Source organism: Passer domesticus, chromosome 3 (assembly GCF_036417665.1).
Source record: "Passer domesticus isolate bPasDom1 chromosome 3, bPasDom1.hap1, whole genome shotgun sequence".
Lineage (NCBI taxonomy): Eukaryota > Metazoa > Chordata > Aves > Passeriformes > Passeridae > Passer > Passer domesticus.
Window position 1 is genome coordinate 36,486,637 of NC_087476.1, and position 27,116 is coordinate 36,513,752.

The following is a 27,116-nucleotide window of genomic DNA, read 5'->3' on the forward strand; positions in this document are numbered from 1 at the left end:
CAGGGGGTCCCAGCGTGCCACATCCTCTGCATTGCTGAAGCAGAACCACGGCTGGCCAAAACCAGCTGCCACAAAGTTGACCAGAGCTCTCTGCTGCTCCAGGCCATGGTGAATAATGCAATATCCACAACCTTGGAAGAAAACTAAAAATAATTTTGCAGGGAAATAATACATTCTTTCTAATCTGAGTCAAACCTAAAAATTAAACAGCTATAATTATCAAACCTAATTTAATTAAAACTAGCTGCTCACCATCTGGTGTTATTTGTATAAATTTGGAAATCTACTATTTCATATGAAATTCCTCCATTTAACAAATTATAGCAGAGAATATTTCTCCACTGTAATCATTATGGAATTGATCATTTTACAAATTGTATTTCCTTCTACTTGATAGAACTATATTATGTATAATAACAGACAAAAGATCAGCTGCTTTTTTCATCAAAACTGAATTTAAAATTAAGACTTGCAACATCAATAAAAATAATTCACTGAAGTAAAAATATGTAGGATGAAGCAAGATTTTTTTATTTCTCGGTTTGGTCACTGTGAGTATAAATGAGATTTTTCCATCCAGATTTTTCTGTAGAGGCAAGCACATACTCAGACCTATAATATTATATTTCTATTATGTGTATGCATACATTGCCTAATAGCTAGTGAAGAACAGCAGTTTGATTGGGAGAGCAGTGTGCACTTTTGTGAGGCATTGTGGAAATGTACAGTTGTAGATGTTTAAAAAGTACTGTCAAAAATATATTTATCTTTTTCCCAAGACATATAATGATCATTTATACAGTGATAAGTATATCACTGTAGAAACAGAAGTTAAAATAATGATGAGGACATAATGAGAAGACCACACATTCATTGGCACCTAAGTACAAGTGTTTGACATAGCCAGCATGGGAGTCGTGGGTTTCTCAATGACTTCTTAAAAAATGCCTGTAATTTTTGACATGTGGGTATTTCAGTAAGGAAGCAGAGCAATGTATAAGTATGATAAAAAATAAACCACTGAAATGGGCTCGACTGGACATGTTCACAGAATGTAACACAGAGTGGGCATCCGTGGGAAGCCACAGGATGGAGGGGGATCACAGCAAAGTACTGAGACAGCAGAGTGGGTGCAGTTTAGGGCATAAATTACTTAGATTTGGAGACATGGAGTTTATTCCAGCTTGCCTGCTGATGTGCTGTATGAATTATGTATGAATAAGCTCTGTCAGTCCCTTCACGTCACATGCAGATTGTGAACACGTATGGGCAGTGGATGGTTCTCCAGTTCACTTGGCTCAAGAGCCAGAACCTCTCAGTGGTGGCCTCCAGACAGCACTGCAAAAATAAACAACACCAAAATGCAAAGAGGTCATTCAAACTGGATGGTGAGAGGAAGGAAAGGAAGCAATGGAGAGAAGGTGGAGCGGAAAAGTCTTCCCTAAATCTTAAAAATACACAGTTTTCAGAAATATGTTTACACAGTTTTGGCATCACCTGTGGCTGCAAAAACATCCTCTGTAATCTGTAAGTCACCTATTTGCAATCCCCTAAAAATAAAACAGGGAATTCCCTTAAAGTGAAGGCAGGGACACTCTATAAACCATCCACAGTGACCAGAGGTCTTCTTCAGAGTGAAGCATTTGTTAGTAACAGGAGTATGCAGAAAAAACAAGGGGAATAGTGCTCATTTTTAGCTTGTTTAATAAACAATTATCTTCCACATAGAAAACTTGGCTGGTCCAAGTTTCCTGGGGCTCACCAGTGAGCAAGATGCTTCCACCCATCTTTCCCTTAAGCAGCACCCAGGCTTTTTCCTTGCCAACCTGGGCTCTCTGCCCCAGAGCTGCCTCATTGCAGTGGGCCACTCCATTATACAATAACTCTCTTTCACTGACAAATCACTTGCAGAACTTCACCCCCTTTTGACTCATCAGTATTTATAGATTAGCACAGAGCAGCACCCATTCCATGACATTTGGTACTTTGCTTTTTAACAAGCAAAACAAATCCAGCATGGCTGAATTTTATAGTTTGGCTGCTGTTAGACTCCACCTTGACGGGAGCCTAAACCCACTGGTGCTCTTTGGACCTGAGCTGCTTGGCAGCAGAAGGGCATGGGCAGGGAACAAAGTAGCCCAAATGCAAGCTGCTCAGATGTATGCAGAGAATGCAACATGACAAACTGCTAGGTTTGGTTAAATTGGGACTGTTAATTATAGCAGTTTAAATCGGGTTCTGACTCAGATTTTGAATTTGTAGTGGCAAGATGACAGCCTGGAGAAGGTGGTTGTAAATGGCTGACTCAGAGGATGATGATCAGCACGACAGTGCCTTCTGCCTGTGCTAGTACTATGTGTTTATAGGAGACATGTTATAAGGTGACAGTCACCAGTTCAGCTCCACCCCTTGATCTGTTCACCAGGCATTATGGAGACTGGAAAGACCAAGAGAGCAAATGGAGGAAGGAGCGTATTAATTGGGTGAGTACAAAATGGCAATCCGCCATCTCTTTGGTGCTCTCTCCTCTTCTTTCCACATGTAATGCTGGTTTTCCAGATTCTTCTGTAGGCATTCAGCTGCTTTGGACTTGAGTTGATGAAATGGCTTTTAAAGGAAGGATGACTGGGAGCTTGGTGTCTCCATGCAGAGGCTGCCAAGAGGATGGACACTTGGGAGGAAAGCTCTCTGATAAGAGGGTTGGAAAACCTGCTTTAATTTCTGAGCAAATTATGCAAAAAATGAACACTGGTCCTGGAAATACCAGATGCTGACAACTCCAGTGTCTTTCCTCTCCCCAAAGTGCTTTTTTTCCTACCAGTCGTCCTTGAAGTACTTTCAGTCCTGCTTTTATGCAAAATACAAATGTCCAAAATTCCTTTCCCTGTGAACTAATATGAATTAGCTCAGCTGTTCAATTGGTTGTTGAAATTCATTTGCAAGCATTGTAGGTGACTAAGTTTTGTAACTGTAATTTGTGAGTTACAAACAGGGGTCAAAAATCGAATTCCACAAGAATAATGTAGCTAACCCATGCTTTGATCTTAGAAATCCTTACACCAGTGCTTGGCTGAGGGCACTGCCAGCCAGCCTCCGAACAGGGAGTGGGGAGGATTTGTTACGAACTACTTGTGACTGAGCTAGAAGCCAGGAACTACATGCACTAACATCACTTACCAGTTGCTTGTAGAAATTATATATAGAACCTGAAATTATTGTCTTCAGATCTCTAACTCTGCTCTAATAATTACTAGAATTGAGAGACTAATATATTCAATAAATTACTTTTTTCATCCGTTGAGTAGCTGAGAACAGATTGTGATTCCCCAGTCTATTTGCTATTCAAATGAATTCAACAGATACCTTTTCTAATCTTTAACACGGTGGTCTGAGAGCAAATATCCACGGCATGTAGTGGCTGGTGCTTTGATAAATCATATGAATCACTGCTGTTTCCTGACAGGAACACTGTGCGGATACCTCAGCTGAATCCTTGTTTATGCAAGCATACAACTGGGGTTTTCAGAACTTCCATATGTGGCTTTAAAAACTGTTTCCTCTTGCCTTTTTTTTTTGTTGTTGTTATTTTGTTACCAAAGGTCTCTTTTCCAAACTATCACTGAAAACAAAAGGAATTTAGATGTGGGCAAAGCAAACTTATTTACTCTTTTTTCACCCATCAAATATCTATTAAAACACAGTGACTGGGGCCCTGATGCAGAAAGGTTATTTATGGTAGGCATAGCTTTCAATGTGCTGCCATGCTCCCATTTAATCCTGTGTGACTGTGCAAGCAAAAAAATGAAGTATGAGCATTTTTTTGGGAAGATCAGGACCTAAGAAAAGATTATCTGAAAACTTTCTGAATTATTCAGCTCCAGTAATCACTATTTGCATACTACTCCTGAAAGGACTAAGTCAGCTGTCACAGTTTCACTGTCCCGTAGACAACCCAAAAAATGGAATGTTGACACTATTTCCCTGTGCAAACAAAACAACAAATACAACAGTGAGCATCCACAAACATATGCAGTCTGTAAGGGGACATGCCCAAGAGACACTGACCCTGGACAAAGGAACAGTCATTGTGCATTTCCCAGAGGTCGCCAATGGGATTTTTTACAGGGTAACTTGTTTCACAAACCAATGCTTCCTTTTTTTTTTTTTTTCCAGAATAAATTTTATATTTTTTGGAAGTAAGAAAGAACATTTCTCAAGGGCTTCCAGGAGGATTGCACAGAGCTTGGACTACATGTAGCTGAGAGGAGGATGAGCAGAGACCTATCTGTCTGAGATCATGTCACCCTATTTATTAATGCACAGCAGAATTCCTGCAGGTAACACCAGGAAGCCTGACTGCTGGCAAAAGAAAACACTGATCTTCAAGTGTTAATTGAGCTGTAATTATAATTTCCACAACAACAACACACAGCTTCCTGGGAACTATTCTTATGTTGGGTGAACACTTCCTGGTGGCTTTTGTGCCCCTGCTTTCTGGTCTGGGAATCCATTCCTACAACCAAAGATGCCCTGCCTTCGGGTTTATATGCCTGCTTTGTAGAGAAGCCACACAGATCCATCACACAAACTTAATCCAATTCTCAGTCCCTGCTGTGAAATAGATGTTCTGAAGGTGGGGAGAAACCCTCTAGCAAAGGCATAAAATCAGTGGAGTGCCTTTCCCCAGACACAAACACACACGTAGCCATATGAGAAATGTTCTAACCTACCTTTGTGCCTGAAACAACTCAGTTGGAGGAAGGAACAAGGCATAGGTACAGAGATTTGCAGTTTTTGATGTCCTCCAGGGTAGAGATGTAGTGGCAGATTGCCCAGTCAAAGAGAAGGCTGGGAGAGATGGAAAGATGAGGCAGGGTATCAGATCAGCCTGCAGTCTGGGTGAGCAGCTCTTTTACTGCCTTTTGCCATTTGTGTACTTTTCTCCTACACATGATATCCATAGAGTTATGGTATATTCCATTGGCATGTTGTGCTATCTCACCTTCACCTTTCCCCCACGCCTCTGAGTACATTTGTGTCTGTGTTTGCACCACAGAAGACACTCATAGGGTATTTAAACCAGAGATAGCCAAGCTCTTCCTCTGGGAAGCTACAATTAACATTGCCAAATTCCAAACTGCAATGCTTCCACCACAGTGGGTAGTTTGAAGCAACCTGGGAATGGTTCCCTGTGCTGGGGTTACTCCTGCCCAAACTCTTGATGTGGTGGAGAGGGTTCACGTGGTGGAGACCCTTAGAGAAATCAGTTTCTGCCTCCTTGCTATGGTGAAGCAGTGCAGCGGGTGGAGGAGGCTGGACGGTTCCAGAAACTGAATGCTGCTCTGGAGAATAAAAAAAGTCAGGGGGCAAATGAAATAAAATAACCAAAACCCCCCAACACACAGAGTGAGTGGCGAGAAGGGCTGGCAGGTGCTGCGGGTCCTGTGACTGTCTCTGGAGGGCACATTCTCAGCTTTTTTTGCTTGTTGCACCTTCATGGGGCTGATGGCCTGCAGCAAAGCAGCCATAAAACCTGGCATTGTTTCAAAGCAGTTCCTCGGTCATGCTTGAAGGGTTTGTACGTGTTTTTAGAGGCTGCAAGAAAAAAATGTGACTGAAAAACATAAGGCAAGCCCTCGGGGTAGATGTACTCTGTGAGACAGCGTAATCTTGTCCTGCTGCTTACCAGCTTTGCACCTGGTTAACTCTAGGTCAGAATGAAACTATATAGTCAGAAGTGATTATTTGTGACCCCAGACAAGAACATGACCTTTCTATCTATAGACTCCATTGAAATGGCAATACCCCGATTATGGAATATTTCTCAGCTAATTAGGAATGCAGGTTCTACAGGTCACTGGGAGTTCATACTATTCCCTTGGCATAAGCAGATGTGTTCAAGATAAACTTGTACTAAACACATCAACAGCTCCACACTATCTCGTGTGCACTGGGGAGGAAAAAAAAAAAGAAAAGGAAAAGAGAGACAGCATCTCACCAAAGCCTAAAGAGCCAGATGACTCCAGGAGCTGGATATTAATTTATGAACATTAAGTAAATAATTGCTTTTCGGGTAGTGGCTCCAGGGCTCTACAGCACATGGCTGCCAATATGTAAGCAGGACTTACTGGGGAGGTGCAAATCTGAGGCCAGGAAGATATGCTGCACAGCCTGTAATTCCCGCAGAACTGTGCAGGATTCACGCAGGGCCAACGTGGGTATCTGTGCTGTGCTCCCAGCCTGGAGGAGGTAGGGAGCACAGCACATAGGCACTCAGGTAATCATCATCACAAGAGCCTGTGCAAACTTGGTGTAGCAACATCTTCATTTCTGTTTCTACCTGTTTCTACCTCTATTTTTGTCTTTTTTTCACTCTATTTCCCCTCCCAGACCCACTACAGGCTTCCTGATTGCTTCCCAGCTGCAAGCTAAATTCTAAATTCCATTTTATATCTCCTTCATCTTTCCTTGCCAACCTTAAGCAAACCCACACATCTTCTCTAAACTTTATTCTCTATTGCTCTGCTCTTTGCCTGATCTATTTTCCCATTTCTCATTCAGATGGATGCCATATTCCTGTTGCAGTTTGTCCAAGACTCTCTTCTACTTGTTGTTCTTGCTATAATTTCCCCTCCTATAGCACAGGACTTCTTTCCAAAGAAAATTGGTCATGTTTCCTGGTAAACCTGCCTCTGCCCTCCCACCAATCTTCTCTGTACCAACAGCTGTGATTCAGCTGGCAAGCACCACACACTCCTCAAATACATGCTCAAGGGAGGAGAGTCCTGCTGGCATTGCAGTGCCAGCAGAGAAGCTGTGTGACAGCCTCTCTCTCTCTGAGCAGCCACTATGGCTCTACTGTCCCAGAACGGCACTCCTACTTCCCCAAAAAAATAACAAGTGCTTTATTTTGTTGGCCAAGCAGGAGAGCTGAATCTTTCTCATGCTCATGACTTATAACTCTTCATGTGACAGGTCATGATGGCGAAGGCATCTGCTTTGCTCTTTGGGAAGCAATTGAATTTCATCTGCTGTATTACAGAGTGCTGTTCAACAAGGTAGCTGATGTTGGAGTTGCTGTCCTGGCCATTTTCCAGGAGGATGATATACTGCCTAGCTGTGCCTAGCTGCACGATGAACACTGGAAGCACAGCCCTTGTGTGGTTTTATCCTGCAGAACCTGGAAGCGTTTGCAGCTGATAGAGATGCAGGATAGCATCAGTGATCCTCATCAGTGATCCTTCAAGTGCTGAGCTGGGATTTTGTCCGCACTGCCGCACCACCGTTTTCACACGAGAGGAGGTGATAAATAACAGCCCTTTATGTGCTTCTGCCTGGAGATCCATGGGTGAATCCTCCCCTCCTGTCTGTGGCACTAGTGAAACAGGGAAAAGCAGAGGGATGCATGAGAAACCCCTGAGGGGTAAGGGACATACCCAAAGCCATCGTGCCTGCAGTGGGCGCGATGCCTGTGAAGTGCAGAAGGAATTGCCATAATGTTGGAATTAACTTTACTGCTTGAGCCATAAACCAAGACTGTATCTTTGTGTCTTAACAATCCTAATGCTCCTGGTGGAGCTAGGGATGCTGGCAGGAGAAGGTAGGAGACTGCATAAAGCCACGCACTGCTGCCAGAGTTGAGCTCAAGCAGATTTGTACAGGCTGGTCACCCCAGGATGGATACATGCACTGCCCTTTCCCTTTCCCATGCAGAAAAACAGGTTCTTCTGTCACCACACCTCTTCCTCAACCAGCAGATACATCTGCACACAGCTGGTTGGGAGACAGGAGGGACAGCCAGGGACTTGCTGTGGTACCTGTATTTTCCTTCTCATTAGCAGAAGCACCATCTCTGATTCTGTTTTATTGCCTTGACTTCCTTATCACCATTGCTTGTGTGAACAATAACATTCTAATGCCAGCAGTATTAAGGTACTGCAGTAAATAGGAGCATTTTAAACTCTGAGCCATTTTTCTCTCTTCACTAGGACACTTTATGTATTGTTCAAAACTGAAAGACTGAAAATACAGTAGGAAAACAGTTTCTCAGTGGCACCTGTGATGTCTGTTAAAAATGTGTACTGAAGGGGAGACATCTCATCTGCCATGTAAAAGAAATTCAAAGATCTCAGCCTCTGAAAAATATGACTCTGGCATTGAACAGATCTCTTTCTATAGTCTCAGATACACAACACAGTGCAGGGACAGGGCTTGTTCCAGTTGTTACATCTACATATGCTATCTCTTTAAACATAAACAAATACCTTTCTGCAGAAGATGACTGTGCCTGTCCTTCTTTACTGTCAGCAAAGATAGAGATATTTTGACTGGTGGAGTCATTCAGGTGGGAAGGGACCCCAGAATGTGTCATGATATCCTCCTCACAGTGACAGGTGGCCTCTAAGTGCCCCCAAAATTGCCTCTTCTCTAGGCTGAGAAAGTGAGGTCCCTCAGCACATCCTCATGGGGCCAGTGCCCCTAACCATTTTGCTGGCACTGAATTTGTTCCCATTTACCAGGGCCTTTCCTACTTTTCAAGGAGCACAGGACTGGATGCAGTAACTGATGTGGTCTCATGAGTAAGGAGGGATAATCACTTGCCTTCAGTTCCCCAGCAGAGAGACACTCACCTGCATCACATGGAAATGTATTTCCATGATACATGCCAGTAGCAGGCAGATAGATAATGATGTCCCAGTGAATTATTTGTTCCAATTGTGCCCTCAGTGGATTTCCACCTCTCAAGGCCTCTACCTATTTTGGGGGAAAGCATAAATGTTTTCTTCCAGTGTCATGTTGGCCTTTAGAGTCTGACATCATGTCTGGTCTCCTCTGACACAAAGAGGAACTGTCTATAAAATATCCCTCCTTTTTGGTAATAATATCTTAAATAGACTTCAGTATCACAGCAGTAAAGTAGGTTACAATATTTAATATCATTTACCATTCATAGTGGACCTGTGAGACAGAAAACTAGTTTCATCTTGAGTTTTTGAATATGTAAATGAGACATGGAAAAACGAATATGTAGAGGTAGAAAGATGTAGAGGTAGAAAGGCTGTCACAGAATAGGAGCCTGAACTCATATCTGGTCAGCTATCAGGCTTGTGTTCTGGCTATTTCTTCTTTCCTGCTTCTATTTTGGTGTCATGTTGCCTTCATGGATGAGATGACTTGTGCCACTGCACTCTGTCGAGATGTGCAGCAAGATGCAATCTGATCCCACACACCCATGGAAATGGGAAAGCACTTGGGTTAATCTATCAGCTCATCAAAACTGAGAGCCCCAAGGGTTGCTGAACTTTGTCATCTTTTTATCTTATGCTGCCTTGAAATGAGCTGATTTTTCACGCTATAAAATGACAATAGAAAAGAAAGCAGAAAGTTAATTCTTCAAATGCTGATCCAGGAGTACTAGTGGAATAAACACAATCTTCCTTTCATCTATTCTGCTTTTCTGTTTGGTTTTGGCATCGAACCTTCTCTGTCCCTCTTTGCCTTGTTCCAGTGCATAAATCATACATGGATCTTCCCAGCTCCCACTCCCTATTTCATTAAAAAAATGAAATATGAAAGGTGTGCAGAAGCCCTGGAGGGAAGTGACACAAACCCAGATGTTGTACGATCTATTCCCAGCTGCAATGAGCCTGCATGTGGCAGCTGCTTTTGCACAGCCATCAACAGCAGCAGCTGGAGGGGCTCTGCTGTTAATGGCTCATCCCCCAGGAAGGAGCTCATGTGAGGGAAAACAGCAGGCTTTGTGTACAAGATATCACATTGCTATGCTTTATGTTTCGGTTTTGTTATAAAACAAGCAAGAACCTAGAGAAAAAGAAAGCAAAATTAGATATGGTCCCTTGCCCTAAAAGTGCCATGAGATATTGCTCCCTGCTCCCTGATTAAGCCATTTCCTTTCTGATTCAGTCCATAGGAGATCAAGGTATTTGTTACTGTATGAAGTATTCTAAATACCTTTTCTGAGGCAGTAAAAAATAAAAGTGGTCTAAAAGCAAAATGAAAATGAAAAAAGAATCACGAGCTTTAGAGCCTGTCCAGTGAATGCATATTCCTAGTGGGATTTTTTCTCATCCTCGAAGAAAAAAGCATATTTTAGAACAAATAAAACAAAATAGAGGTTTATCTCCTCACTAAAGAAAAAGTAGTTTCCACCTTCATTGTCACTGTGTTTCGATATATGTTTAGTTGTATTATATCCTAGGATCATCTAATTTCCATATAAAGTGTAGCTACTTTCAGTTTTACTATATAGTGTTCAGGGGAGACTTTGATTTGTGTGCCCTAGGGTAGACCTGAGAAATGCATAATTTTCTTTAAGTCCCTTCTGTCATGCACCATCAATAAATTCCTGTGCAGATTACAACATGGATGTTTAGTCAGAGGTCTGCACTCCCACGGAGGAGAGTGGGAGGGATAATAATAAATGTGTGGACCGAAGTGGAAAAAAAAGGTAAAAGAAAAGAAAGGAAGAGAGAGAGAAATTCCATTAAGAAAGGTTACTGAATCAAGAAGAATTTATCAAAAGTAGACTGGTGAGAGTGGCTCTTGAATTTTTATGAATTTGTGGGGCACACTAGTCAGTCTGCTTTGGACTGTAATTTCAGGTAATAGCAGAACTGGGACCACTAGGGCATAGTCTGTCACTGTTTCTAATCTCCACTGCTCTGGAACAACAGTTACACATCAATTCAATTAATCACCAGTGATAACAAAAGTTGTTTTTTTCCCACTTTAGAAATGTTATTTTTTAAAATTCTTTGGGATTTTTTTGTTTGTTTTTTGTTTAGTGCAGAACTTTATCAGACACAATTTCTTTTTCCCTTGTGAAGAAAAGCTTATGAAGTTCATTTATACAGAGAGCATAAATCCTATCTCCTACTGTTTTCCCCTGTAACCTAACATGAAATATGGCTTATAGCTCAACTAATTCTCAACATTTAGTGCAAACTGATGAAAGTAGTTCATCACTCACAGGGATGCACCAGGCTTGCAGCAGCACACACAGACCAGGAAAGGTGCATACAGCAGTGTCATGGCATGACACATACAGTCTCAGATATACCAAAGCAGCCAGGTATCTTCATGATATTCACTGGGGATATATACCATTAAAAGATGAGTGCTTCCCATTTTACAGCAACATTCTCTCTCTTCCTTGTCACTCTTCCCCCTCCCCAGATTTATCTCCTTTTCTTAATGACTCCCTTTTTTCAATTTGTGTCTCTCTCTGACAGATAATACTTTGTCTCCTTGTTCTCCTGGCTTGGTTTATGTCTTGCCTTGTTTGCTGCTCATTATTTGCACTATTTATTTGCAGGACGTAGATACAAGAACTTGCCCATAATCAGTTCAATAATTCCACTTCAAAACAAGCCATTCTGCTGCCACATATAATCCTGACAACTCATTATCCACCAGCCAGGTAGGTCTGGCTATTGCATATAAGTGGTGCTGCAACATCAGCCTCTTTCCCTTGCCTCCTACACTTTAATTCACTATTAAATTCCCCTTGCCAAGTTTTACCTTCAGTTGCATCACTGCAATGGGAAGGGAAGAAAAGGAGCATAGCAATTCAGCAGGGATGGCCAGCTCTTCCTGATTCCCCAAATACCACTTTTCCTGGTGAGTACACTTGAAACTGTGTTTTCAACTTGTGCCATATAAATTATTAGCGCTGACATTTTCAATATCTCCTATCTGAAGCCTGAGAGATAACATTGCCAGCCTGCAGGCAGGCACGTGTGATCACCCCATGTAATGGAAGGGTAAACTGAGGCATAGGGTGAGGACATGAACTTGCCAAAGGGAGTCAGCCCTGCACCTTAGATCAATATGTGCAGCTCCACTATCAGGTGGATATATGATGGATGAACGAGACAAACCTCTGTTGAGACACAGATGCACCCCAGCACCACAGCCCCACTGCCAGCCAGTGATCCCAGCAGAGAGGGCAGTGCAATGTTTTACTCTGTCCAGGGGCTGCCCTGGAGAAGTGACTAGGAGCAGAGCAGAGTGATGCCCCCAGGAACCCCAGGCACTCCACGGGATGGGGAAGTTTTCTTGCTGCTGCATGCAGGAGGATGTCGTCTTAGAAGATGAGACAGGGGATGGTCTCCATGGCAAACAGGAGTATCTTGCTATGTTCCAAGAGACAGGAAAGTCAGACATTTAGTAGGACAGATGAGGACCTAACCACATCCTTCACAGAGAGGCAGGAGCATTCACGCACAGTTCCTGTATCAGTGTGAAAGGAACAGGTTGAATATGAAGTTTACCAGGCAGCAAATAGGTCTGTCTTGTATCTCCATCTCTCCTTCAGTCAGGAAAGAACAGGTCTATTTCTCTCCTTCAGTCAAAAAAGAACAGGTCTATTTCTAGTCATGGAGACCCAACTAACCAGAATGTTTCTGCTTGGGAAGTGGAGGACAGGGAAAATTTCACAGCCTGATTTCTCTCAGATGGATTGTGTAAGAGTTGAGCGTGCGTTTGAAGCTGAGCATTCATGTATAGCTCAGAAGATGAATCAGAGTTTTGGCTCTGGTCCTCTGCAGAGACAGCAGCCCCAGCGATGACCAACGTGGTGGCTCTTGCATCAGCTCCTCAAAGTGACAAATGTCTCTGACTCAGTGTTTGTGCCAGGCCATACAGCACCACCTGGCTCAGCCTTTCAGGTACTGTCACAGTATGAACAATGGAAACAATGGAAAGAGGCTCTGTTTTTTTTGGACACTCAGTGGAGCCGTCAGGTAAGTTCAGCCACCACTGCCCTGAGGTGGCTGGGAAGGTCCCAAGCAGGTGTTGTGCACTCCAGCACCAAAAACCTTCAGTGCACAGCAAACTGCTCCCTTTTGTAGCACTAACCTGTGTCCCCCCTCCCCATCACTGTGTCCCCCCTCCCCATCAGGCATTCACTCTCCTGCCCGGCGTAAAGGTGCTGTTTATTCAGCACCATTCCACACCATCCCCAAAAGTGCTGTCCGCACAAGCAGAGGCAGCACTTAGACCCCCATTTCCAGTGCATCACTGCTGTGTGACCTCTGCACAATGCCCGGGGAGACAGGAAAACTCAGCACTCCTGACATGCCAGTTCTGTGCAATCCTGAGCAAGGTAAGGCAAGCTCCAGCCTTGCTCCAGCAAGCTTTGGGTGAGTGGCTGCAGATGGCTTTAGGAGACCCCTTCACACCTCTTTCATACCTTTGCCTTCTGATTGTTTGGCTGCTTTTGGCTGGGTTTGGTGTCAATGCTTAGGGCAGAGAAGACCTGCTCCTGCTGAAGAAATATTCTCAGCTCTTTTGCAGTGATTCAGTTCCCAGCTGATGCCCCCAGGACGGGAGGGTCTGAGGGCACAATAAAACTGATAGCTTGAACAACTGGGCAAGGCAGTGCGTTCACTCAGAATGCTCTGAGGACAGTAATGTGTCTCCTGCTTTTCTGCTTCTTGTCTATCTTAATCTTTTTGCACCATAGGGCTTTTTTTTCCTCTCTAATCACCTTCCTAAGTTGTGCCAACTGACTGCAATTTTCTCCATATCATCCCTCAAATTCATAAACCATGTTTTCCTGGGTCTCTCTTGTGGTTGCTCTTGCATGACCCTTACAGAAAATTTATGCAACAAGAAAGGGCTTTACACAGTAAAAGAGCTGCTCACAGCAAAGGGCACAGAGTCAGAAGGCCTTGGGTGGTCAGTTCAGCTTCACATAAAAGCCAAAGAGGGATATTAAGCAAAGGAGAGAGCAGCAGTGACAGCTGCCTGCAACGACTGTAGCAGGGCTAAGTACAGAGTGGGGGCTGTGGCTGAACATCAGGAGGATGAGAGCACTGCACTGTGAGCTGCCACTGCCACTCCCTGGCCCAGCCTGTCCTCTCCCCCAGGAGCACTGCTTTGTCCCACCCTCCACTTATTCTGTGGGGACAGGGCTCATCACAGCACCAAGACACATCCCTGACTCTGTGGTTTGGGACCTGCTGGCAGTGCACAGCCCCAAGGCTGACCAGACCTACCTTTGACAACTGGAAGCTTTTTTGGCACTTTTGCTCTTGTCAAGTCAATGAAGTATATTTTTTATGGAAGGGTCAGAACAGTGCTGATGAACACCCTTTACCACCCCTTTGCATATTTAGCTTGCTGTATCTCTTGGTGATATCCCTCTATCCTACCTCTGTGAAAGTGGTTTCACTAACCCTAATGTCTGATTGAATCTCTCGTCCCTTAAAATCTGCCTCTGCCTTCCCCATGCCCCATTCCTGCCCAAGGGCTGGGCTTCACAGAGTCCTGTGTTTCTTAAGATATTTAAGAGAAACATCTAGAAAGGAGTGGAAGAAAATAAGTACAGTGATGACCTAACACTCTAGGACAGCAATTAATAATCTAGGATCTAGTGCAATGACCTGGATGAATTAGGGGGGCTGTCAGGAAAGAATGAAATATGACAAGTATAGGCTCAGCACAGTTAAGAGAATTGCAGACACAAATACAAAACAGGCTATCCATGAGTGGACAAGAGTATTGCAGGGAAAGAACCTGAGGCAATCAGTCATGAAGAAATAAAGATGAGTAGTTAATGAAAAGCTATAATTAAGAAAAGCAAATATGCTCTTGGGATGTATGAGAAGGCAAATAATATGAAAAATATTACCCAGAGTGTTTGTCAGAGCAGCTACCATCAGCTGAGGTGCAGCTACTAACAGTACTGGGTTTGTACCTCTGGAAGGTGAGGACAGGCATTCATCTTCAGGCTGAGAAAAAATACTCAAGGGCTCCCTTCCCTCTCTGGGCCAGCAAAGCCTCTGTTTGTTAACAAACATCCATACAGTGCAAGGTCAGTCAATTTTCAGGCTGTTCCAGGGGCTGAAAGAGCAGGAAGAGCTTAAACCTTCCTTTCTGGATCAGACGGCAGTTTTCACATCTTTATATTTGATGTTCATTTTTTAAATCTCTTGTTAGTACACAGTGGGGTGATTCCTAAAGCTATAGCAAACACATGTGTGGACAAAGAGTTTATCTCCTGCTCACAGCATGCTCTTGTACACACTGCAGAAATTATACACAGTGGTGACCAATGCAAAAGGAGATGTGACATTGCTGAAATGCAGGTGAGAGTCTGCTGAGCTGCAACCAGGCACCATCTAATGTCTTCCTAAAATCACATGGTGACTTCAATTTTTCTGAAAATGCTGCTTCCAGCAGCTCCCATGCTGTGTGGCCAGCAGCATGAGGAGGGACAGGAGGACAGCTGGCACTAGGCAGGATGTCAAGGCTCTGAAGATAGCTGATGGCTGGAGGAATTACAGTACTCAAAGGTGGGATGTCCAAAGGTTATAGTGGACTCATTGCAAGTGCTTGCCTATCTTATTGCTTTTGGAAATTTTGTCCACTCACAGGAATTTACCCACCTGGGCTACCCAAGTCAGCACTCTGGGATGGTGGGAGACTGACCCATAGCCAGAAGAAAAATGTGACTCAAAGAGAAGATAGCTGCTAAACTCCAAAAATTATGGGGTGGTCATGTAACACAAATCACTTGAGCTAAACTAAAAGCAGAATGTGTTATAGAGAATGGGTAACTGGCAAGACAGGCACTGGCTGTGTCCTAAACATGAATAGACAAGGTAGTCTCAGAATGCAACAGGAATGGAAATGCCAGTGGAAATGCCAACAAACACAATGAGCAGAGCAGGAATCTGCTGTGATTCTTAATAATGCCAATGGAAAACTATTGCTGCCATCAGAGTTCATTTCCCAGATGTAACCAGGTTGAGCTATATATCCCTTATGCTTTTCCTTCATGGTGGAAACAAGAACCCTCTCAGTCCAGTTCCTTGGGGACCCTAGCCTGGTCTGACTGTGTATTGACCACCCATCCATCACTTGCACTGGAGCTGGGAGTGCTCTGGGGCACAGTGACAAAGAGGAAAGGCAAGGGTACCTCAAACCATCTTGCAGGGAGACCCGTGGGGCTGATTTTACCTGGTCTCTTCCTTTCCCTGTGTATGCCATGTCAGAGGACTATCCTCTGAGGAGACTGATGGATTATATGTTGGGATAGGAGATGAAACCAGGAGAAAAATATTCAGTGCTCAGGAGAAGAGGAAAATTATGAGGAAGACAAGGTGACTACCTACCCAACTTCCTTAATCCTATAGAGGGAAGAAGTTACTAAAAAAGTCAATATTCCCTCTGTTTCCTCACATACCTGTCTTTGAAGTGAGCTCTTGCCTGAGTTCTTTAAATTCTACAAGGAAAGGGGAGGGAATAAGGGTTGTCTTACCTCAGGAAAAACATCCATGCTGATAACTGTCTGACTTCTCTTTGATGTAGTGAAACTTGAGTCTCTAGATACCACCACAGTAAAACTGGACATGCTGTTCTCTATGCCCATTTTAATGCCTTGGTTTGCCTGAAGCTGTGGAGGGACTTCTATGGTCAAAAGTTTGCTGCTAGTAGACAGAAGGTTGGTCTTGTCCTTCCTGTCCCAGCTGGGCTACAGCAGCTGACATTGCCATCTTAGTAGTGGCTTTTTGCTCTTTGGATACAGCGAGTCCCTACCCCCTCTGACACACAGCAGAGAAAACTCCAGTGTTGTTATAGGACAGAAAATAACACGATGTGGACACGCAGCTCTCTTACCTTTTTAAGAGTAAGGTAAAAAGGTACTTTTAATTTCTGACTTTAACATTTATAGATTTCCAAAAATGACAGTGGATTGGAGGGTGATAGTGCCACCTCTCCAATGACACTGGACAAACTAACAGTCTATCAAATTTTTTTTCTTCTATAAAAGAATGCAAAACAATAAGTTATTTACATAAAGTGTGTGAGAAAGATTGTTACAAGAATGTAAACATCAGAAGGTTTAGAAAAACCTTAAAAAATCAGGGCAACACTCCAGTAAGTGTTTGCACATCTAGAAAGCAAATGTGATTCATTATTAATACAGACCTGTTCAAAGTGTGTTGCACTTTAGAGACTTTAACGGATTGACAGGTCCCTGACCTAAGGAGATTTCTTTCTATGTTTAAGCATCACAGGATAGGTAAGCATGGCAAACAAATGAAGAGTCGGATGGAAGAGGTTGAAGGCCACAAAATTAATATTACATGCTAGCATGGTTTGTTACACAGTCTTACACACGCTGAAGCTTTGCTGACACTAAGAAGTCTGTGAGGTTCAGAAAAGAATTTGGTACTTTATGTTATGAGTAAATTTGAGTGGTTTCTAGGGAGCTTACCTAACTCCAAAACCTTACTGAAACCACTGGAAAAAGCAGCAGTTTTCCATGAGGAGATGCTGAGTAAGTGCTTCTTTACTCAGTAGTTATGGGCTCATGTGAAGATCGGGACACATAGCGTGGGGGTTTTAATGCAAATATTTGACAGCCTGCTTTGGGGCTGTGAGTCAGAGGTAAAAAGATGACAAGAAATCCTTTAAGTTATAGTCTAGAAATAGCAGGTGGAGCAAACTGCTGCATGGCCTGGGGCCAAGGCTACAAGTCAGGCAACCTCTTTAAGCAGTATTCCGGCTGAAAAAAGAGGTTTCAGATTTTGCTAGAGGAAAATGCTTCCTGTGTTCTTGGTGCATAAATAAAATGTTGCTTCAAAGAAATATCTGATCACATACTGATAAAAGGCACAGTAAAGTGCAAATACAAACTGCAGGAATTAACCAAGGATATATCCAGCTAGCAAGGTAATAAAGCCTGCCTGAAGTTACCCCCACATTGCAGCCCCACCTAGGGCTCTTAATCATGCTTTAGCTGCAAATTCCCTATTATTCATATACCAAATCCTTTGAAATCTGACTTGAGCTCTTACACTTTCCATGGCTAAAGATATGGCTTAAAGGTGTTGGGATGCCTCAAAAAACTGGCTTTGAAGTGGGGAAACATCTCCTGTCCATTTCGCATGGTAATGATTTCAGGATAATCTCCTGTCCGTTTTGGTAATAATGATCGTTGGGGTAACATTGACTGTGATCCTTTCACAGTCTTTTACACTCTTTTCCTTTCTTTTACACTCCTACCTTGGAATGCACAAACCAACCTCTGGAGGGTCTTTCCTTCTCTTCATACTGAGAACTGTGGGTGCTCAGCTCCAGTGTACAAGTAACCTTTGTTAATTTGCAGACCTCTCAGTCAAATAAGGCAAATCCCATTGGAGCTTGGCTGGCAGTGGCCAGGAAACCTTAGTGAATCTGCTGAAGAGGATGTCATGCACGGGGGTGCCCTCTTTCACCCCATTCTGCACATTTTCTGCACTCTCTCTCTGCTTAGTCTTCTGAGACATACAAAGGCATGTTTTGTTTTCATAAGCACAAACCACTTTATTCAAAAAACAAATTTACCTTTTATTTATGTATCTGAATAAAACTGCACTAGATAATTGTGGTCCTGATTGCTCTCATAGGCAGTACAAATGTGTCTTCTTTGCTTGTTTTGTTTCATTTTGGTTCATTTCTTCTTTTCCACATGCCTATATTACAGGGAAATATTGAGTCTACACAATGTATGCAAACACAATTCGTGGTTTGAGCAAGAGGAATCACAGTTGGGTGACATTCTGTAATTCATCAAGAGGTCTGACACTGTGTTATGAAAAAACACTTTTCTGTATTTTGGAAAACCTTTTTCCCAACAAACATTCAAGTACATTGTTTGATCAAGCAATAACAACACTTTAATCTACCTTGTGTATTCTCTTCAAAATAAGAGGTCAGAGAATAATAGTTCTCTCTGGCTTTAAAATGAATCCTTTAACAAATGGTTTTGGATGCAAAGATATGGTGAAAGGATTTTTCTTACTTGGAAAATTTAACATTTTGCTGGAAGAAAAAACATGTCCATGGAGTCCAAGATGACAGATGATGGGACTTATTCTTTTGGTGTCACAGTTGTGTATCCTGCACAGATACACAACTGTATCTGTTGTGTTCAGATACAGTTCTTCAGCAGGGTCCCTCTCAAATCAGGGTCTGATGCAGTTACTTCCTCCACTGCTATCAATCACCTCTGCATTAGGCCTTCAGAGGATAAAGGAAGAAGTATCTGAACCTATTTATTTGCATCCTTACCCCCCATTGACTCAGTATGAAGAAAAGGAGACTCGGCACATGGTGGCAGAAACTCAGTACCTTGTGCAGAGGGAGTGAAACAAGCTGTGAGGTGGGTAAGACAGGTGTAGAGCAGCTGAAGCACTGTGGAGTTCACAAAATTCGGTCTCACTCACAGCTCAGTGACACCAAGTGATCAAACTGGTACAGGATTCTCCTATTCCTCACCTACACGTTCAATTCCTGACCATGATTGTCACAAAATATTACTGATTTAGAGCACCTCAAATACCTGGACATTTCTATCAAAAGCAAACAACCTTGAGCTGTGCTTCTTTTTCTCACCAAAAATTAAATTAGTGCTGGGATCCAGTTCTCCCAGATTTGCCCCTGAAAAGACAAGTGCCAGTTCTATCCTAGTTTTCCTGGATATCTTCTTTTGCTACCAGGTAGAAATGAATACTTCCATAGGCCAGTCCATCCCAAACATCTTCCATACCTCCTACAGGAATGTAAAGTACTTGTTAAGCTTTTAGGTGGGCGACAGTGGGTAATATGAATGTTTCCTACAGGTAATATAAATGTCTCCCACAAGGACATGGAGATTACACCGTGCTTGATCAGGATTTTGTTCACTGCACACTGTTAGCCCCAAAACTGCATAGCAAAATTCTTTTCTGTCTTGGCTGTTCCTTTGAAAAAGATTAGATGCCTGGCTGCTTTCAAATTCATTTAAAAGTCTAGAATGCAGCCAGATAGCACAACAGTCAATCATGACTGTTTTTATCAGGACTTCATCTGTTTCAGGATGTCAATGGAAGTTCTGCTTTACCAGCCAGGGTAGAAAGAAGTTGCCCTAAGCATTCCCCCTCCCTCTGGCTATTATATTGCTTTGCCAGCAGTTCCTGTATTTCATCCATAGTTTTAGGAACACCTTTTGCTGGAAGTTAGAAAAGTGAAAGCAAAAACCGGAAAGTTAAATTCTATAATAAGTTAATGAGGATAATTAGGCAATAGTGTAGAAAGACCATTTGTCTGAACAAAAAGCTCTGGACATATATGGCCACGTTAGAAAAGGCAACAGTCAAAATAATATAATAAGGAATTCTGTAAAGCTAAGGGGTCAAAGTGGAGAGCCAAGATGATCTTTTTCTACCTGCAATTTAATATTTCTAATGACACCGGACTTTTGAAGGAGATGGGGGAAAATGTGTCTTTCAAGTTTGCCCATCTGGCAGACAGTAATTTAGCTGAGCTAAGCAAAATGGACCTGACAAATGCCACTATCCTTGGTGATAAGGGGTTTTTCTCCTTTATTTTTAATGAATACAAGAAGGACCCAAAATTTTTCCTACAGAAGACCACATCTGGAGATTTGCCAGAAAACTCAGGGTCACTGCCTTGTTTAAGATGGAGCAAAGTAGAGCTACTTAAATTTTTAATGAGAAAGTAAGACCTGAACAGAACACAGCTCCAACATGCTGTGCTAAGCTGTTGCCAAGTCTGGCCATCTTGAGGAGGTGCAGCCATGGGTTAAACCTCTGTGAGCCTTCAGGACTTGGTGGTACAGGTATAGCAGGACCATGAATCATCAGCCTTGGCTGATCCAAAAGCTGTTTTCACCCAAAAAGTTGTTCTTTAAAGTGGAACCCAAGTCTGAAAAATTATTTTTCTCTTCATATCTTTTAATAGACATGAGCAAATACTTTTTTTTTTTTCCTCCACTCCAATGAACATCCATAATTCTAGACTCCCTGCAGTATTTTAGGTAAATTTCCATTCCTTCCAATCCATGGAATACATACTCCTGGAAGGACCAAGTGGAGATAAGCTAAATAAATATAATGAATAATTTTATGAAGACAAAGGCGATTAAAAAACAAGTCCCAAATGTTTGGGAACCTCAGACTAATTTCCACCTCATTGATGCTGATGCAGCACATTGCAGTTCTGAGATGGCCTCTCATGTCTCCCTGATGTTATTGATTGGAGAAGGTGCCAAGATGAGAACCAGGCTCTGCATTTCACATTTTAAGGTCACTTTTAACAAATGATCTCATTTCACACCAAGCTATCCTCGAGCATCTTACCATAATAATTAACAAACCCTCTTGAGGCTTGCATAATAAGCAAGCCCTCTTGAGTAATTTCCAGGCATGGGGCAGTTGACCTTTTGTAAGAACGTTGTGCCTCTCTGCTAGCCCATCCCTGAGGGTCTGTCACAGCCAGCTCTGCCCACAGCCCTGCAGAGAAACCTGCTTCTCCTCTTCTGCCCTGTGCTGCCTTGGGCTGCATCCACTTCCTGCTAGCCAGGCATCCCACGGGTGTTGGGAAAAAGAGAGCACAGAGCTACCATCTGGAGCCAATCCCAAAGCTCATAAAGCTTCCCCACATGTGCAGGGTCTGAGTAATCACACAGGACCCTGCATGCAGACAGTGCAAAGCAGAAAAGCCCAATAGCACCCAAGGAAAGCCAGGGTTTTTAAAATTTCAATTAGTTTATAAGAGCACAGGCATTGTTGAAACATCATAAATGATGAAGTAATTTGCATTTAACTCAATTATTTTGTTGTGGGATTCACCAGAGCTCTTCAATTCAGGTGACAAACTGTGTTTTGCTAAACAACCAGGACAGGCTGCATGTTAGTCACCAGTTTGTCTTGTGGATGCTTCAGCCTGGCAGGAGAAGGAGGGGGATCTGCACAGTAGTCCCATTGCAAAGAACATTGCCAGCACACTGAGGGAGGTGATCCTTTCTCTCTGTGCAGCCCTGGTGAGATGTCTGCAGTGCTAGGTTCAGATCTGGGCTCCCCAGTGCACAAGAGACTTTGACATACTGGAGTGCATCTGGGAAGCATCTTCATGTTCCCCTTCTGGACTCATTCCAGTGAATCCTGGTGAAAGAAAAGCATCTCACCAGCTGGGGAATTCCAGCTTCTGCTACAGGGAGGGGGCAACCCAGCCTGAAAGTCAAAGAGTTTTCTAGAGAGCATGGACCCTGGAAAGTTGTTTGGTATAATGAACACAATCCACATTTCCCAGATGGATGGTAAAGATAGAAAAACAACTGCTGCCTAAGGAATTTCATTTTTTAGAGCTAAAGGGCTGTCTCTGTTGGGAAAATTCTACCCCTCCACACTCACACTCAGCCCTCAACGACGCTTCAGGAGAAACTGGCTGGCAGCAAGAGCCCTGCTGCCTCTGGGATCCTGAAATGATAACCTTCTTCCAATGCCAAGATATTCCCAAGTTAGCAGTCATTCAGCTGGGCCTTCCTAGCAAATCAGAACCCCTGAGGTATCCCAAAGCTGCAATAGCTATAATAAACATTCAGAGAAATCTTCCTGGATATCAGCAGAGGATAGAGCAATACCCCTGCAGTGCTATGACAATTTTACCACATAATAGTAGTTCTTTCCATTCCCCATAACTACAGGTATAGTGGGATGATGGGATCATTGTAAAGTCTGGGTAGTGACATGAAATCTGAACACATGACAAGACAAGTGTTGTCTTCTTTGCCTTTGGTTAAAAATTATGGTGAACTCTATATTTGCTGTATCACAATGACCTTGTTTCCTAGTTTCCACTTCCACTTTGGAAGATGGTCAGTTAGCTGCACTTAGAATTTGCCCGTCATCCTTACCTTCAGAAGAAAAATTTCACTGCTAAATTAGTACTACCATGTCCTCTCTTATTAGAGGTTCTGCTATTTACTTGTATTTCTTTAAGATTTCATTTCTCTTACTATTGGAATTATTATAAATATCTTACCTATATTTGGTATTCTCCAGTTCAGTAATATTAGATTATAGTTGTGGAAAAATATATAACCCCTTGTTTATAAACCTAGAGTTGTGCATCTAGGCAATGTATCATCCAATAAATTTATTTGTTTGCATTTTCCCAGTGGTGAATCACTTTCTTCACACCACTGTACTCTAACCTCATAATGGCATTCATTATCATAACACATTCAAAGCCTCTGCCTGTGCATGTAGTAAGGATTGGTTCTTATAATAAAGAAAAATGGGATGGGAAATATAGTAGTTAGTGCTAAGCTAAGTTGCAGTAACTCTTTAGAATAAGAGTTCTACATTCATTTGTCCATTAGAAGTTAATACATAATTTGGATTAAAACCAGGTATTAGCCTCTGGGCATTCCCAGTTCTGTTCTGAAAGACTGCATTGAATCATTGAATTATAGAAGGGTTTGGCTCAGAAGGCACCTTTAAAGGTCATCTAGTCCAACCCCCCATGCAATAAGCAGGGATGTCTTCAATGACATCAGGTCCATCCTGCCTGTACCAAAGTGTTTCCAGGGATGAGGCATCTACAGCCTCTCTGGTCAACCTGTTCCAGTGTTTCACCGCCTTCACCATAGAAAATGTCTTCCTTGTATCTAGTCTGAATCTACCCTCTTTTGGTTTAAAAACATTGCTCCTTGTCCTGTTGCTGCAGGCCCAACTGTAAAGTCTTTCCCATCTTTCTTATAAGCTCCTTTTAAGTATTGAAAGGCCACATAAGATCTCCCTGGAGGCTTCTCTTCTCCAGGCTGAACAATTCCAACTCTCTCAGCCTGTCTTCATAGGATAATTTTTGTGGCCTTGTAGCATGGTGCCCCCCAGCAAAGATTTTTTCATCCCAAAATCAATTTTTTCTCTGTTCTGGGCTTTGGGATGTGTCCTACCCTGCTATAATGATCTCTGTGTTTGCTATCTCATGATAGCCTCATTTCAGAGGCTGACATGAGTTCCCTGCTGCAGATATCAATAATGCTGTGATTTTTAGCAATGTAGTAATGGAAATAAAGGCAAATCAGGCTGCTGAGAGGCTCAGTTAAGTAGGAGGCTGGTTTTGTGGGGATAGGTTTGGTTTTTTTTTTGGTTTGGTTTGGTTTTTTTTGGGGGGGGGTTGGGTTTTTTTTGTTTGTTTGTTTTTGGGTTTGTTTCTGTTTTTGTTTTGTTTTGTTTTTGTTTTTGGGTTTTTTTTGCATTTGATGTAAGGAATTGGCTTATGCTGAAGATGATGCATGGAGTAAATTGTTCTCTACCCAGAAAGGGCAAACAGCTTTATTTCAGCAGAGAAGTTTAAGCCATCTTTGTTTTAGCTGGGAAACAGATTATAAAAGATATCAATGCTTAGTAGTTAGGGATGTGTACAGAGTAAGTTCTGGGATTATTTTGCTTTAGGGAATTTTGGTAAGACATCTGCAAGAGTAATATAGCAACACATACATTCAATAATGATGATAAGGTAACCATGGCAATGATGATAAGACAGAACTGATTCCAATACACACATGTCAGCCACAGAGGAGAGATCCATGAACGTAAACAGTTTAAGAAAATGCCAAATGCATATGCTCAGGCCTAAAAGCCACTTGTGTAAAGGGTAGTTGCTTTACCCATTAGAATATCATTTACCCTCTTGTTACTTTTTTTTTCTTGTTAAACTAGAGACACGATGGACCTGGAGGGTATAAAAAGCTGTTTGATAGATTTGCTTTCTTGATTTTAGCAAGAGAGTGGGTTAATAAGGATTTTGGCTTCTGAGACAGCCATACAAATACCACAGTAATAATTTCTGTTTGATTGGACAGTCAAAGCAAGTGCAGCACAAAATGTTTGAGCATTTCTGCTTTTATCTGAGAATAAACCTGAAGTCAGACCCAGAATTTCTTTTAAAATTAGAGGCAGCAGTTTCTGTCTGAGATGTCTGTATCATCAGAGGCTGACAGTGGAGTGGCAGGTCTGGCAATGGGGATGATGTGCAGGCCATGTGCTGTGCAGGCCAAGCTCAGGCACATGAACAGCCTCTTACTTGTGCAGTCACAAGAGCCCGACCAGGCTCTAGAGCTCCACTGTTGAGTCCCAGTCTCAGTCACACACACAGCATGTCACCACCCAGGTAGCACAGTGATCTCATAGAAGTAAAGAAGAGCAGCAGGTAAAGAAGAGGAGCCCATCAGGGAGGGTCTTTAGAGATGAAGAACAGTAGTTTTTCAAGTAGTAACCAATCCCATAAACCTGATTAAGAAAAAATTCCCATTGATTTTAGCAGGAATTTTCCTCTGTTGGACCTACAATATTCAGCTCACTGCAATGTATTTCACAAGCATTTGATTGCAAATATGGTTCACAGGTCTATAGGCTTGGATTAGCATTGTTAAAGACACTGAAGTTTCCACTCCTCCGTCTTTCAGGCTTGCAGTTTCATCGCAGTATCAACTGTTGCTTTTTCCCTCCTTGAAACAGAAAGGAAAAATACAAATTTGCAACATTACAGCTCTGTTTTGCATAAGTCCTTGGGCCAAAGCCATCTCTGATGGAACTCTGTTGCCTGGAGTTGTATATATTTTCTTCCTGCATTTCATTCCAGAAGTGTCATCACTGTAGGCAGTAAGATGATTTGGTAAGAACAATTGCAGAGATTATCACAAAGAGATCCTGACCTCAAAGCTAATCCAAATCTCTGTCTAATACTCTTCACATTAAGTCCAAGTTCAATGTACTGTGCAGTAAATGATGCACTTGGCATCTCTTGGACCAGGCAGCAGAAGAAGATGAATGCATAAAACAGGAAATGGATCATGGCCAATTAGTGGTGCAGAAACCATGGCGGGTCATTTCCAAAATAATAAATGAGCCTGGCAGGCTGGCATGTCTTTGTGCAGTGACCTGGATCAGGCGAGTGTTGAAGACCTTATCTGTGTGGGTTGGTTTTGGTGCTGCAAGACAAGCTTAGGAGGCCCTGCTATTCTGCAAGGCACAGAGCAGCTGTGTGAGGGAAAGAACAAGAAGAACTTGAGATATAAGTCAAACTTGTCACTGCAAGACATTTACAAATCATCTGAACTATGGTCCCCATTACTCAGAGCTCGCTTCTGTCCAAGAGAGATATCTATCCAGCAGGGAGGAGGAGAGGAAAGTCAAAGCACAGATTCCAGCCAATTCCTTTCACTGTTTTTTTAAATTTTATTTTACTTTTTCCCTTCAGTTTTCAAGATGGAAAGAAGCATCTGAGGATCTGGGAATATCTAGTCAGGTCATGACTGAGGTCAGAGCCCACCAGGACAGGCAAAACACAAACAAACCATACAAGATGCCCCCTGATGGGATGGGGATGCAGGATAAAGAAGGGAAAGGTTGGAAGGGGAAACAGAGGCAGAGAAAGATGATGGGATTTGTCTTGGTTTGCTGTTGACAACAGTGGTGGGCACTGACCTCCTAGGAAGAGGTTGGTGAGACACCATGATGCCCCCAGCTAATGGCTGTCCTGATGGGTACCCTGTGGTTGGTCAGGGTGGACCCCCAACATACTGAGGGAAGATTCTGCTCTGATGTAAAAAAATCAACTAGTAACTATAACACTAGGGTTTTGATGTTTACAGATGTCACTGGTAAATGAGAATGATCAAATTAGTTCACTGTAACTTGATGTCAAGGTGAAATAGAAGAAGAGATGAAAGGACCAGAAGCTCTTTTTTTTTCTTTTTTTTTTCTTTTTTTTTTTTTTTTGTGACACCAGAGAGCACATTAGAAGAGAGGCAAAAAAAGTAAAAGAGAAGAAAACAGAGAATAAAGACATTTGAAAAGCTTTTCCTCACAGCTTTTGTTTAAAGGAGAGCTAGGTTCTTATATGTACTTAATATTTCTTACTTGTTTTTCAGGCAAAGAACAGGTGAAAACTCAAAAGAATTGCTTCTTAAGTGCAATTGTATTTTCTTTCTGTTTTTGAACTTTACTGGTTTTGTTATGTGGCTTAAAAACATCTTACATCACTTGTGCTTTAGATTTCTTTCCATCATTAAGGCCTTCAACAAATAGTTTTCTCCATATAAACACTTGGAGGCTGGATATTAAAAACTGTAATTTCTAGAACCTGATGAATTGATGAGGTATAGGTGAAAATGAAGACAAAGGCAACTTTCTTGCAAAAGAGGCAGCTGGAATCACAGCCTGGAATTAGGCTGTACAATGCGTATTCCTGACACCAGGCAAGTTTTACTCATTCTTCTTTCTGAGCTTGTTACTGATGCTCTTACAGAT

At 42.4% G+C, this 27,116-nt stretch overlaps 2 long non-coding RNA genes across 2 annotated transcripts; one reads left to right on the top strand and one right to left on the bottom strand.

Moving 5' to 3' along the window:
- Window positions 1-542: 542 nt before the first annotated feature.
- On the bottom strand, window positions 543-18,925 carry LOC135296377 (uncharacterized). Its single transcript, XR_010358447.1, has 3 exons — window positions 18,818-18,925; window positions 16,289-18,488; window positions 543-1,338 (listed from the first exon to the last, which is right to left on the bottom strand). It is a non-coding gene; the product is annotated as an uncharacterized LOC135296377 (long non-coding RNA).
- LOC135296375 (uncharacterized) lies at window positions 2,299-7,091 on the top strand. Its single transcript, XR_010358445.1, has 3 exons — window positions 2,299-2,483; window positions 4,174-4,337; window positions 6,976-7,091. It is a non-coding gene; the product is annotated as an uncharacterized LOC135296375 (long non-coding RNA).
- Window positions 18,926-27,116: the final 8,191 nt, after the last annotated feature.